The 13728-nt window shown below is 37.0% G+C and overlaps 1 protein-coding gene across 1 annotated transcript in view; it reads right to left on the bottom strand.

Annotated features, from left to right (window-relative positions):
* The window catches only part of LOC114645279 (uncharacterized), a 593479-nt gene that overhangs the window by 359092 nt on the left and 220659 nt on the right, over positions 1–13728 (bottom strand). The window lies entirely within an intron of this gene.

Below are 13728 nucleotides of genomic sequence, written 5' to 3'. Positions count from 1 at the left end.
CCATATCTCTAAAAATGATCTAGTGTTGGTGAGTGTGTGTGTGTGTAGGGGACCTGTACTGGGCTGTCTTCCTGTTCAAGGTTGGTCCCTACCTTCTGACAGATGCTGCCAGAATAAGCTCTGGCCTACTCTGACCCAAAGTTAGATTAAGTGGGTCCGATAATGCAATGTTAAAGGATGTATTATGGAACTATTGGGTATTTTGCATTTATTTTTTTTAATTGTGTAATGTGGTGATGGTTGTTAGGTAATAATATTGTTAATGTTACTGTTGTCATATTTATTGCTGTAACACTAAAATATAGTCCTCACAACTGTACTGCATGGCTATAACGTTTCAGTTATCATTCATGGGATTAACTGTTTCTACATGCACTTCTCACATTTAAAGAGCAGATTGCACATGTTCTCATAGCTCATATCTCTAGATCATTTGTCTCCGTTAATCAGCACATGAGAAAAATTGTTAGAGGGGCAACATAAAGCAAGTAGAAAGCTCCCCCCCCCCCCCCCCCCCACTTAATATTGTAAATGTATTTTTTCAGCAAATAGAGCCCATTTGTGATTGGTGTGCAGAATGAACACAGTGAACACAACTTGATTCCCTATAAATTAATTTGCTAGGGCTTAAGGGAATAAAGTTAAATATGTGTGTGTATTAAGGAACAAACCCAAGAAAGGGAGCTGCTATTAAATGTTCCAAGAAACCAACAAATTTGTTGCCTTCTTTTAAAAATACAACTCTTTTTAGAGGCTGAACTTTTTGTATATATATCACTTTAACACCCTTATTCATTTTAAACCTCATTAACTGTTAAATACCTTTTACTAGGCATCATTAACTGAGCTTCATTATCTCCACATTTGTCAAATCTACAGAAAATGGAAAACAACCACCACTAGAGAGTGGATTATTTAGTACTGGAGGTTTCATTATATGTTGTTGACTACACTGGTTTGCATGCTTACCCGAAATTATGTTCCACATATTGGGTTTTTAGGTGTGGGATATCTATAACTGAGAATGTTAAAAAAAATTATTTATGCTGTTAAATGTAATGCTTTTAAATAAAATAATTTTGGAGCCAAAGTCCCACCTCCGCAATCCTGTTCAAACAATGACGTTATACATCAGGAAAGGCCAAACAAAATTCTCCACAAAAGAAAATGTAAGCAGGTTTAAAGTGATCTCAAATAAATGATCATTCAAGGAGGTTGTGATTGCTACTGAGTGTGAAATGTCCAACTTACTGCATTTTCCTGTTGAAGCAGTGACCTTTCCAAACCCTGAAATTTCATCATTTTACTTTAATGTCACAACTTACCCAAGTCTAAAAAAATAAAACATTTTTCCAAAGTGTTTCAGTTTCTAACTTGAGTGCTTTACCTCTTAAAAAGTATTTTCAGGTGAATCTGAAGGGCTTCATTTTGCATTTATCCCACAAATGGACATAACAAACCATACCTCACGAGACTCCACCTAATTCTTAAATAACAAAATTAATCCACCCTTCACTGGTGTTTACTTAATGAACTATAAAACAAGAGCAAATTAAATAAAGCACTGAATTTCACCCAGGGCTTATAAATGAAATGTCAAAACAGGTGTACATATTGAAACTCCTGTTACTTTATTCAGCAGTTTAAAAGTAAGTGTAATTTAGCAGAAAAATTAAGTACTATAGCCAAGAGCTATTTAATTTAACTAACTATGACCATTTTCTATTAGACCAGAACATTACATTTCTGGACTCTAAGTCATAATACCTCTAAATTCTGGAGGCAGAGGTAAGGTTCTGTTCCAAATGTTCTTAAATACGTACTGAAATGTAATGCTCATTGGAGGACCTCCTTACAGGATCTGTAAAGGTATGTAATTAACAAGCCAGGATGAGAGGGGGCACTATCACGAACCATGTGCATGGATCAAACTACTTTATACTAATCCAGTAGCCTCAGTTTGTATTAACAACATTATTTCAGACTACTTCAAACTAGAATGTGGTACTCGACAAAGATGCCTCTTATCACATTTGCTCTTTGCAATTGAACCATTGGCTGTATACTTCCAAAATGAAATCAGAGATAAAGGGGATTTTCAGAGAAGGACTTGAACAGAAAATATCACTATATGCAGATGACATGCTAATGTATATATCTGACCCACAACATTCTGTACCAGCAGTACCAGGATTCAAAATAAATTTTAATAAAAGTGTGCTTTTTCCAATGAATTCTCTATCACAGAATATCGAACTGGAAACTTTCCCATTTATTTTAGCAGATCAGTTTGAAATATCTAGGAGTAAATATCACAAGAAAATTTAAAGCTCTTTTTCCATGTCTGCATGGAAAAAAATTAATAACATGTAAATAGATGGTCTACCCTCCATCTTACATTAACAGGGAGAATCAACATAGTTAGCTGCTGTTCCTATTTCAAAGCATTCTGATATACGTTAACAAAACATTTTTTAAGAAATTAGATTCAATCATAAACTCATTTATTTGGAATTCGAAACATCCCCACATCCAATGGGCGACTCTACAATGACCTAAAACAGAAGGAAGCATGGCACTACTTAACTTTCAATTTCATTACTGGGCGGCAAATATATAAGCAATAAAGACCTGTACATCAACACAAATCAATGAATATACACAAGCCTGGTATGCAATACAAAAACAATTTTGCAGTACTTTTTTATATTCCCTGCTCTGTGCCCCAGTTAATACAAATTATCACCAATACATTAATAATCCATTTGCCCCTCTTTCTGTCAGAATATTGAACCAATGTTGCACCTCTACATGATAACCACCTTTTTCCAACCTCTCAAATATATATCCTATTTAATGTTTGGAAAATGTCCAGGATTAAAACACTCAAAGACTTGGTACATATTGTGGATGCTAGGGGTTGCTGTTGCCCCTTTAAACCTAACCGACAGACACGCAGGACCGAAGGTAAAAGCATTAAGAAGATATTTATTAAAGGTTCCCTCTTTCACAGTGCCCTTTAAGCACCACAGCCACCAATAGACAATTAAATGAATCAATACAATACTCTTCTTCTCTCCTCCACACCTCCCAACAAGCTTTGCCCATCTCCACCCAACTCTGGCTTGCTTGTTGGGTTCACAGCAGTCCTTTATATAGTCCTTGACCCGGAAGTGCTGGCAAGTCAAATGGGAGGAAGAACAGAAGCACTTCAGCTTGAGAAGTTTTTAATCAGCCCAGAAGTACTTTGGGCTTCTGTCCTCATGACTTCCTAGTATTTCCAGGCCACAAGGGAAGCATGACTCCTCAGGTTCTTTCACAGCTCCCCTTGCCAGCACAGCACCCAACAGGGCTGAGAAACTGAACTCCAAGTCCCAGGATTCCCTGCGGGAATCTGGGACACCGCTACATTCCAGGGGAGCTGCCATCTAGCGTTTTGGGGGAGGCAGTGTGCTCAAGTAGCTGCCTTCCCCCACCCTTCCATTTCAGGTGCGTCCCGGCCGGGCTGAGCTGCCAGCCGTCTCTCACAATAGATAATGGCTTTGCATTCTACAAACAATTAGAACCTGCCCAATTTTCCTCACCTCCTACCTAGTTTTATTCCAGAATAAATATTGATCAGTTTTGAAGACTCTTTATAAAATATTTTAAAATCACTTCCTTTCAAAGACCCCAGGGTACATTGGGGAAAGGATATGTCACTTAATATTTCAGAAAAGGAGTGGAAGGCAACCATGCACAGAATATACTGTAGCTCTGTATTGCCAAAAGCATTCGATTATTCAACTTTAAATATTTTATCAAATGTATTAATCTCATTTAAAATCATTCAAAATGTTTCCAGGGCAAGATTCAACCTGTGAACACTGTAATCTAATTTTATGTTAATTTTTATACTGTATTGAGGATTTGTTCTGTTCTGTGTATTGTATTGTATTGACCCCCTTCTTTTTGACACCCACTGTACACTCAACCTACCTGGAAAGGGGTCTCTTTTTGAACTGCCTTTCCCAAGGTTTCTTCCATTTTTTCCCTAAAAGGTTTTTTTTGGGAGTTTTTCCTTGTCTTCTTAGAGAGTCAAGGCTGGGGGGCTGCCAAAAGACAGGGTCTGTTAAAGCCCATTGCAGCACTTCTTGTGTGATTTTGGACTATACAAAAATAAATTGTATTGTATTGTACAGTAGACCCCCGCGAAGTCGCGGTTCAGAGTTCACGGCCTCAGTCATTCGCGGATTTTTCCTTAGAACGTATCTAATAATTGTTAGCGGAAACTGCAAATATCCTCCATAATTTGCATGGCTTTTTTCGTGGCAATACTGTACTGTAGAGGGAACAGGAAGCAACTGTAGTGGAAAATGCAGCTTGGGATGGTGAAAGTAGTCAATAGAATTTGAAACTGCAGCTCCCAGCAGTCCCTGCAGTGGCTTTGATTGGTCTTCTGCTGAGGGTGCTGGGGCTGTTGGGGTCAAAGGATATCAGCATGGCTTTTAAAAAGGGGGCCGGTGACCAAAAGCAAAAAAATAGATTTTTGTAATTTGTGTTTCAAGTTTCTGTCTGTCTGCCTTCTGTTGGGTTACCTGTACTTATTCATTTTGTCCTGGATCATTTTGTGATTGGCGTCTGAATTGTCTGCCGTCTGCCTGTGTACATGAAGATTGTAAGTGGATTCATGGCCATCCTGCAAAGAAAGGAGCTCTCCTGAACCCGTCCACCCGTCTTCATTTCAGGAGCTAGCGGTAGGACTATCTTTACATTCCCATTCAACATGCGCATCTCTGGACAATCTATTTTCATCATTACATTTCATCCATTGCCGTTTTTCATGAACGTGTTTCATGATTTACTGTGTGTGTTTTCTTTGTGCTTTGTTGTATTTAATGTGTAATCGCCGTAAGGGGAACAGGGGTGGTATCATTGTTTTCATTTGTTTTCATTGCATTCTTTATTTGCTGTTTGATTACCGATTTGCTTTGTTTTTGTCTCTGTTTGTGAGTGCATGCGGGTCGGGCCAAGGCTGGGTGTGTCACTGGAATCTCCACCATAAAAATAAATAAATCATTGTCTTCTTGACGGTGTGAATCTTAGCGGCACCAGACCGCTACAGCATTATTCATTTCTCCTTGCTGCTGATTGACTGTGATGCATCTCTAGCTGAGTGTTCTTGTGTTTTCCGTTTTGTTCCTCTGAACCCTTAAACCGCCACAACCGGCTATAGTCGTTTCCCAGTGCCATTTGCGAGCATGCTGGAGCTAATCAGTCAGTGCCTTACATTCATTGAACAGCCAGCTCATGACCACTGCCAGCCTCTTGTGAGCAGGGGGGCTGAACGCACCCCTAGAAGACACGGATGCTCCTCAAAAACTCCTCTAAAAAACGCTGATAGACTACCTTCACATTGCTCCCTTACTTGCTGGGCTTACTTGCGGCTGCTGTGTCGCGTGATATGCTTCTCTTAAAAGCATGAACAGCACCTGTCCTTTTTGGCTGATTGCTTTGTTTCTCTCTCCTCCTCCAGACATCCTCTGCTCCTGTTGGGGGTCCTGCTCTCATTGTGCTCCCCTATGATGTTTGCCTATTCTTTAAATCGATAACTAACTGCATACTGAGCTCGTTTTACTTCTGAAAGAGACATGTTTGTTTGAAGTGTTTGAATAAAGTTCCTGTCTCTACAATCTCCCGTGTTTCTGTGCAATTCTGTGACCCAAGCGTGACACCCTGCAGCCTCACTGTCCCTGGGATTGAGCCACTGCACTAGACTAGCCTGCCAGCATCAGCGCTTACTTCTGTGTGCTTGCGTGCAGCCAGTTCAAGCGCAGTTGGCTCGGTGATTTCATCCATGACTTGACTATGTGGCAGTTTAAGGGTTAAACCCCCAAGATGCTGTTGAAATGCCCTGCACCTTCTAAGGCTTCTGGCAATGAAAACGCGCTTGCATGAATTACAGTACATATAGCGGTAACATCGGTATTTTACATTCTAGCACTGCGGGAGACATAGCAGTAGAGTACTGTGCAGTGTATGGGTTTACCTTTACATTCTGTTTTTTAGGTAATGTATTAAGCTGAGTTTCAAATTAAATTAAAGTGTTTTGGGGGCATATTTAGGGTTTAAACTATAAAAATAGGAATTTTTTTACCACATCCAAAATTCATGGTTTTTCACAATTTGCGGGTGCTCTAGGAATGTAAAACCAGCGAAATTTGGGGGTGTACTGTATTGTATTATAATCTAGCTTCAGCCTCACTGGACCACATTTGCACCAAATTAGCAATGTTTGGTGGGCAAAGATCTTTGGATATCTATTAGACAGCGTTGGTGTCACAGTCACTCTGAGCCCATTAACAGCTGTGTTTGGTATACTCCCAGATGAGCTTAAAGTGGAGAAGGACAAACTGTAATTGCCTTTACCTTACTACTAGTATGTAAACTTATCTTACTCAACTGGAAGAATGCCACCCCATAAGTTTCAAGTCAGTGGGTAACTGATGATCCATACTATTTGAAATTGGAAAAAAATCTAATTCTCACTTAGAGGATCTGTTCAAATCTAATCAATAACTTTTTAGAATAAGCTTCCATTTTGGGGAAAAGGATACTCTTCCTTTCTTGCTGCTTTTAAAGAGTAAGTTTGGTTGTTGGCTCTCTTGTCTTTTTCTAGAGGGGGGAGGGTTGAATTTTGATTGGTTAAGTTGGACTTGATATTATGTAATGTTATTTGCTTCTAATTAACATCAATTAAAAAATCAACAGTACCTAAGAATATAATAAGAGTGGGAAACAAGAAATAGAACAATAATACAGAAAGTAGATATGTATGGGAGTACATCTTTTAAAATTCTTCTCTAATAGTTTTATTATTGCAGTGAGGTGTGGTTTAAAATGTTTTAACAGAATTTACATCCATAACTCCACCTAAGAGCTAAACCTATGCCTGAGGTTAGCTGGTGGTTCCAACTCTCATAAATGAGGTGGGCTGACATGAACTCACTACCTTGCTGCAAAAACATGAGTTGAGACAATGCTGGAAAAAGGAAAGAAAAAGGAAAACCACACTGTTTTCACCTGTTACCTAGGTCAACAAGATGGTACTGTAGCTTTGGGGAATAGGGACTGAAGCAATAAGTATGTTCTTGTGTCCTGAAGTAGAAAGAGGAAAAAGTTTCAGATTGACGAGAATAAATAGGAAGGTTGGATCTCCAAACAGAAAATGGAATGTAAGGTGAGTTAACCAAGCTGGGATTTACAACACATTAAAACATGTAATGAACAGAGTTAGGTATGATGTGACATTCAAATCAAAACAGAACATGCAGAAAAATAACTAAGCATTGCCTTTGTTATGCTGTGACCAAAACTTTGACTTAAGGCCCTAAGGCCTTTTTTAAGGTGATCTGATTGGGCATTGTTAGACCTTTAACTCAAAGGGTAAAGGAATGTTTGGGAGATAGCAATGCCTCACTATACAACCTGCATTGTTGGTTAAAGGTCTAAAATAAATGAAAAACATTTTGTGAAAGTACATAAACTGTAACATTCTTGCCAGTCTAAAAATTGTGTTTGTTGTAGGAAGTGTTCAACAATCTAGAGTGATGAAACAGGTATATGGTTAGGAGACGAAAGACCTTACAAATTCTGCTGCAGAAAACATAATAGCCACACTTGACCTCTCTATTTGTGTTCTTTCACATGGCTTCAAAGACACTAGTCAAAGGAATACAGAAGAAGCTACGCTCATTCTCCTCCTGGGATCACATATTTCTCCAGGCCTTAATGACTGACTATCATTTTCATCTTGCCCTTCATCTCCTCTAATGGCAGGTTTTTATCATCTTCTCTTATCTTTTCTCCTTTTATTTGTCCTTGCTTTGTTCCCCTCCCCTCCTTCCCCTGCTCTTTCCTTTTCAGCTGTAAACATGATGAAGGCTATACAAACAAAACCTGTCTTTAACTCCCTTTCCTTTACAGCATGGAATGAACCTTTAATCTTTTTTTCCATTCCAGAAAGTACTTACTTCTTTATACATATAGTAAATATTTTTGTGAGCTTTTACAAAAAATACATAGTTCTTCTGTACTTGTGGTAAGAAAGTGTGCAAAGCTTTTATTTGATGAAAACACAGAGCAGTCAGTTGTTTTCCTTCAAAATGAATTGTTAATCTGTTTTGTAAATTCTGTTTTGTTCGTTTTGGTTTATTGCAAGCATATCAGCAGTACATTAGTTACCTTTATGACAAATGCTTTTTCTTTAAAAGTGTCCTTCAGATCATGCTGTTTATTTCAGATTGTTCTCCTAGTAGTCTTCAGGCCGCATTATCTATTTTTAGCACACTCATCCTGTACTTGGTAGACTGTGATCTCTATTCAGGCCACGGAACTAAGAAAGTAACTTGTTTATCATTTAGCCATTGTGGATCCCCAGACCTACTAGGAGGATTTAAATTGGTCTGATGAATACTATGTGGTAGAGGTCCATTTTATCTCTTTATAAGTTGTAAATTACATGTTCATGAAATTTTACATAGTGAGCTTGTGTGCAAAATATATGGGCTGTGGGATAATAATTCGTAAAACATTTCTGAGCAGGATTTCAACAAAAGCCTTTCTACTCTAGTGTTGTATTAGAAAGGTGAAATTAACTCATTTACTGGCTTTATTTATCGGTTTACTAGACAGAAATTAAACTAACAAGCAATTTTAAAACAATTGTGATTTTAAACCCTGACTGAAACTCACAGCATATTGTGTTGTAGATTTAATTTTAAATGAATAAATCTTCATCTACAGAACCTACACTAAATAACCCATAACAACAAAGTGAAAACATGTTTTAAGAAATGTTTGGAAATTTATTAAAAATCAAAAACTGAAATCACTCATTTAGATAAGCATTTAGACTCTTTGCTGTAGTACTCCAACTTGGGATCAGGTTCACTGTTTCTTTCCATGTAATGTTGTTACTTATCACATTTTTATATGAATTAAAGAATCATGTTGTTATTTTAAAAACAAGGTCCCCAATCAGGCTGTGTTGCAAATTTAAATATTACACACAATATTTTTGGCACCTGTTAAATATGCTGCCTGGTATAATATTAATCTACACTTCAGTTTTGTATAGTGTAAAGAAAAGCAATATAAAGTGATGTACACTACAGAAAATCAATAAACAGTAACACATATCATATAATAAATGACCAAATCAGGACACCAAAGTTGCTATGTAATAAGGGCTTTATGCATTTTTATAAGCTGGGTGTGTGACAGCTGTAGTAACATATGAAACTCTTGGTAAATCCATAGGATGGAACTTTTAGGTGATTTGACAGATTTAACATTTTGTTTTTATGCAAAGAACTATTGCATAAATACTGTGCGGTGTAACAATATCTAAAGATTTGTTTTGCATAACTCGAATAAGAGTGCGAGTAGACAATTTTCACTAGAACTTTTGTTCTTGTCCCCCTTGCATGTACTTCAAAATAGTATATTTTGACCAGTTTTTGTTATAAAGCCCTGTATATCCTTCAGATTTGCTAATGGATTCTTGGTAAGCTCTGCATTCAATTGCCAATTTGCTCGGACATTTGTTGTGGAGTGACAACCTGATCTAGTCAAGATTTTAGTTTGTCACCACGTTTACATTTATTAATGAATATTTTAGTCCTTTGAAAGTTCTTCTTACCCATCTCCTGATCTCTTTCTTTCTAAAAGTTAATCATAAAGGCCTTTTGAGAGCTTATTGTTTCTCATTATTCCCTTTTCAGTTTTAGATACACTGCTCAGCACTGGAGACCTTGACAGAAGCCTGATGATATGCTGTTTTGAAGTTAATTGAATGCAGGTAGAGGATAATTAGCCTGTTGTGCGATCTGGAATTATTTTATAGCTAATCTTCAGTTGTTATTAATAGAAGCGAGGGAAAACATACAAAACATCTCTCTTGGTTGTCAGGTTTTTATGAATTTATGCACATTTGTATTTCACTTGGAGGGTGTATTGTACAAAGGTCAGGTAATGCTTAAAATCTCTTGTAACGTCTTAAATTGAATGTGTTTAGTGGAGTTATACATTTTCAAGAAGTAGACTTTCTGTATGTAAGTTTCTGTGTTTCTGTACTGAATTTAGTTGCAAAGAGCTTCCCAGTTCAATACTGAATAAGCGAGACTATCCAAAACTAGATGTACTAAAAAATAATTATTAGACAGAGTTAAGTTCATAAAATACACAAAGCAGCAGATAGACAGGGCAAATAATGATAGATCCTGCAGCCTCACTGGACCATATCTAAGCAGATATTAATTCCTGTCTGCCCCCTCTAGAAGCCCCTGTTCAGTAACATGTAAATAATTTTTCATGCTTGTAAAGTTATGATGATGATGTCATTGATTGTGCCTTTTTGTAGTATTATTTTGTCATGGACAACCCTCTTTTATGGTTTGTTTGAATGTAAACTACAATTTTGTTTATTTGCTTGTTTGGAACAATGTTGCAACGTTGTGCTTCTTATTTTCTTAGGTGCCACTTTTTTCTGTGCCTGGTTGCCATGTTGCTGATATGCTAGCAAGGACTATCAAGAAGAAATTAAGTGACTAGAAAATCAAATGTAATCAAGAAACAAAGCAAGAACAAAGCAAGGGTTGTAACCATGAAAACTGAAGGATAGGAAATGACAAAGCCAGAACATTAAGCAAAAAATCTCTGTGAAAAAAACTAGATCAGTAGTCCAAAACCAGAGAGATATTTTTCTTAAGCAAATTCATTCACAATGGTTTTGTATTATCCACAATTTTCAGAGAAGAAAACAATGTTAATTGTTGACCTCTTAACTCATTGTGTCTGTGGTGAACTGGGAGTCCCAAAAGTACATAAACACTATAAATATTTCCAAAATTGCCCTCTAGTGGGGATTACCGTCAAAACTCCAACTAGAGACAAAAGGGGCTTTGAAGAAGCTTCATAAAATAGAATATTTATTTTTATCAGAAACACTCTGTGGTATAAGAAGCCCCTTAGTGCACAAAAGGAATTGCAGGGCAAGCCACAGCAATTACAGTTCCTATACAGAATCCCAAGGCAAATCTAAAACAGAGCACACGTTAAAAAATTCAAGAAATCGCAAGTAAAACTCCACTCCCTAGCGCATTCAAAATGAACTTCCAGGAACTATGGGAGACCCTCAGGAATTATACGGTGAAGGGCAGTTCCTGGCAGTGATTGGCAGGAGGCCCTGCCTCATGAGGGACCACCCACAGAACACATTGGACATAACCAATACATTTTATAATTTCAGACAAAAACAAAGAATAATGCACATAATAAACAAAAGAAACATTAACATAAATAAATGGCACAAGAATGGACAAAACAGACAAGTAACATGACTTTGAACCCCAACCAAGGAAGAAACGCTGGCTGAAGTCAAAACATGAGGTCACGATCTCCGGGGACATTCCCCAAGAAACTGGAACACGTGTCTTATTGACTAATACACAAAATGATGGCTCCCAATACCAAAACAAAATGGTGTTACAAACAGTGAACAATGAAATAACAAAACTGAATTCTAGGGAAGTTGATATCATAAATAAAATATTTAACCCTAAAAACCTCATTTTGGTAAACATACTACAAACAAACCCGCAAAAATTAATATCTGAAGTTAAAATAGTATCCAAACTTTGTGAAAATAAAGAGAAGAGCACCCAAGGGACTGAATCAAAATATAATCAAGCTTTGGTAATCTTTAATAGTCCCCATTAATTTTAGTGATCTGAGCTCTTAGTATCCACCTACTGCAATATTGTGAACATTTTTTGACTCATCTCTAAAGAAGTACTAATAAAAATCTCTGTCTATCTAATTCCTTAACAGTTCTGGAGGACTGTTAAGCAGGCCCAGTTGTAGAGGCGAAGCCGCCATCGTGTCATTTAATTTCAGCTGCCCCTTCACCCTATAATACCTTCACTCATTTTCTAAATCAGTGTATTTAAAATTAAAAATGTTCGCAATTTCCTTAATGTCAAAAAAAATTAAAGAAAATTTCTTCATAGGTAGAAGAAAACTTGACTTACGCATTTAATGAATCGGCAACAAGTTTAATTAATTCATCAGTAAAATTCCGAATATAAAGCGAGTGCCGATTATAGACTTAATTTTCTTGAAAAAGACGTAGCCTCATATTCTCGCAAATACAAAATTTAGCAAAAGTCTATTTCTTCACATCACACCTGTGAAAGATATTTATAGGAAAACAAAATATGAATATGCATATATAGTAAAACAATTTGAAAAGTAAGCGTTTATTATTAAATTACATGTATTATAATTATTCCACTAAATAAAATAATAAATTAAAATTGCACTCTCCTTGCTTTCTTACTTGCAAGTTCGTCAATAATGCCATCTAAGTTAATTTCTTCTGACAAATCTTTCTCTATTGCAATTAAACCTAAATTACTCAATCTCTCTTGGCACATCGACGATCTTAAGTAAGATTTAATTATTTTTAGTTTAGAGAAACTTCTTTTGCCTGTTGCAACTGTGACTGGCAGGGTTAAATATATTCTTAAGGCTCTTAAGATTGACGTTTCGTTTTCCTTTCCAACGTCTTCAAGCTAAAGTTAAGGAAAAATATTACAAGTTAATTTATATTAATACAGTCCCTTCATGCCAAACAGTATGAACTAGATATGTAATACTTTAATATACTACATCTCCCAATTTACAGGTAAAACGATTATATTTAAACTTGCACTTTTAGCAATAACAGAGATTGTAGAAACAAACACTGAACACTACAAAAACTTTTGATTGATGTGCTGCGTACTTTAGCTGCCACAATTCACGTGTTGTGACTTGCCCGTTTTTCTTTCAAGCAAGTTACCGACATTCGATGGGAAAAGACGAGCCCCGTGCCGAGCCTGCATTTTGTTGAGGCTGGCTGCGGCCTCCCTCTATGTTAGGCCGCCTTCGTGCATGCACGCTTTGCACAACCCGCAGAACCGTGCCTGCTGTTAAGTTCTCCCGATGACAACACCCATGGTGTCCCTGAAACCTCAAGAGACATCTTAAAGGCAGCCCTGTTGATGTGTCAGCACTTGACATGGAGTCTCTGCTCTCCATGTGCTGGTAGAGATAAAATAATAAGGCAGACTGTGTGGTCACAGAAAAAATAGAACGAGAAGAAAACTAGGAAGTCAAATAAACAGCAAAACAAAACCACTAAACTGGAGACTAAGTCAAAAGCAAAGTAAAATGTCAATAACTAAACATTGAATAATAAGTGCATTTGCAAAAATCTAGGATGAAAGGGCAGTATGCGACTCCACCTTTAATATATCATTGCATGCATGACGAATTATTGCTCAGTTTCAAAAACCCCTGTGTTATCTTTTGACTAAACTTTTTCAAGTGCAGATATCTTGGTTTAGCCTTCCTTGTAACTAAACTTCCTGCTAGTCTCTGACCATGATTTTTGCCTTTTTCTATGCCACTCTCAAGTCTTTTAAAATGTTTCGTGCCTCTTGGCATTAGCTTATATTAATTTCCAAATCATAACAAACACCATGGACTCATACAGGTAGTGCTTCCTTTTGTACCTTTGAGGCAGCATATATTGTTAAATGAGTTTCCCTCTGTTTCCTGGTGCCTTACTGAGCATAACTTCACTGTTTGCAATCCCTGTGCCAAATATAGAATTTTGATAAAATGGTTTTAATCAATACATGA

This window comes from Erpetoichthys calabaricus, chromosome 2 (genome assembly GCF_900747795.2).
Source record: "Erpetoichthys calabaricus chromosome 2, fErpCal1.3, whole genome shotgun sequence".
In the NCBI taxonomy this organism is placed as follows: Eukaryota; Metazoa; Chordata; class Cladistia; order Polypteriformes; family Polypteridae; genus Erpetoichthys; species Erpetoichthys calabaricus.
The sequence above is the reverse complement of the archived record's forward strand: the minus strand, read 5'-3'. Positions and strand labels throughout refer to the sequence as shown.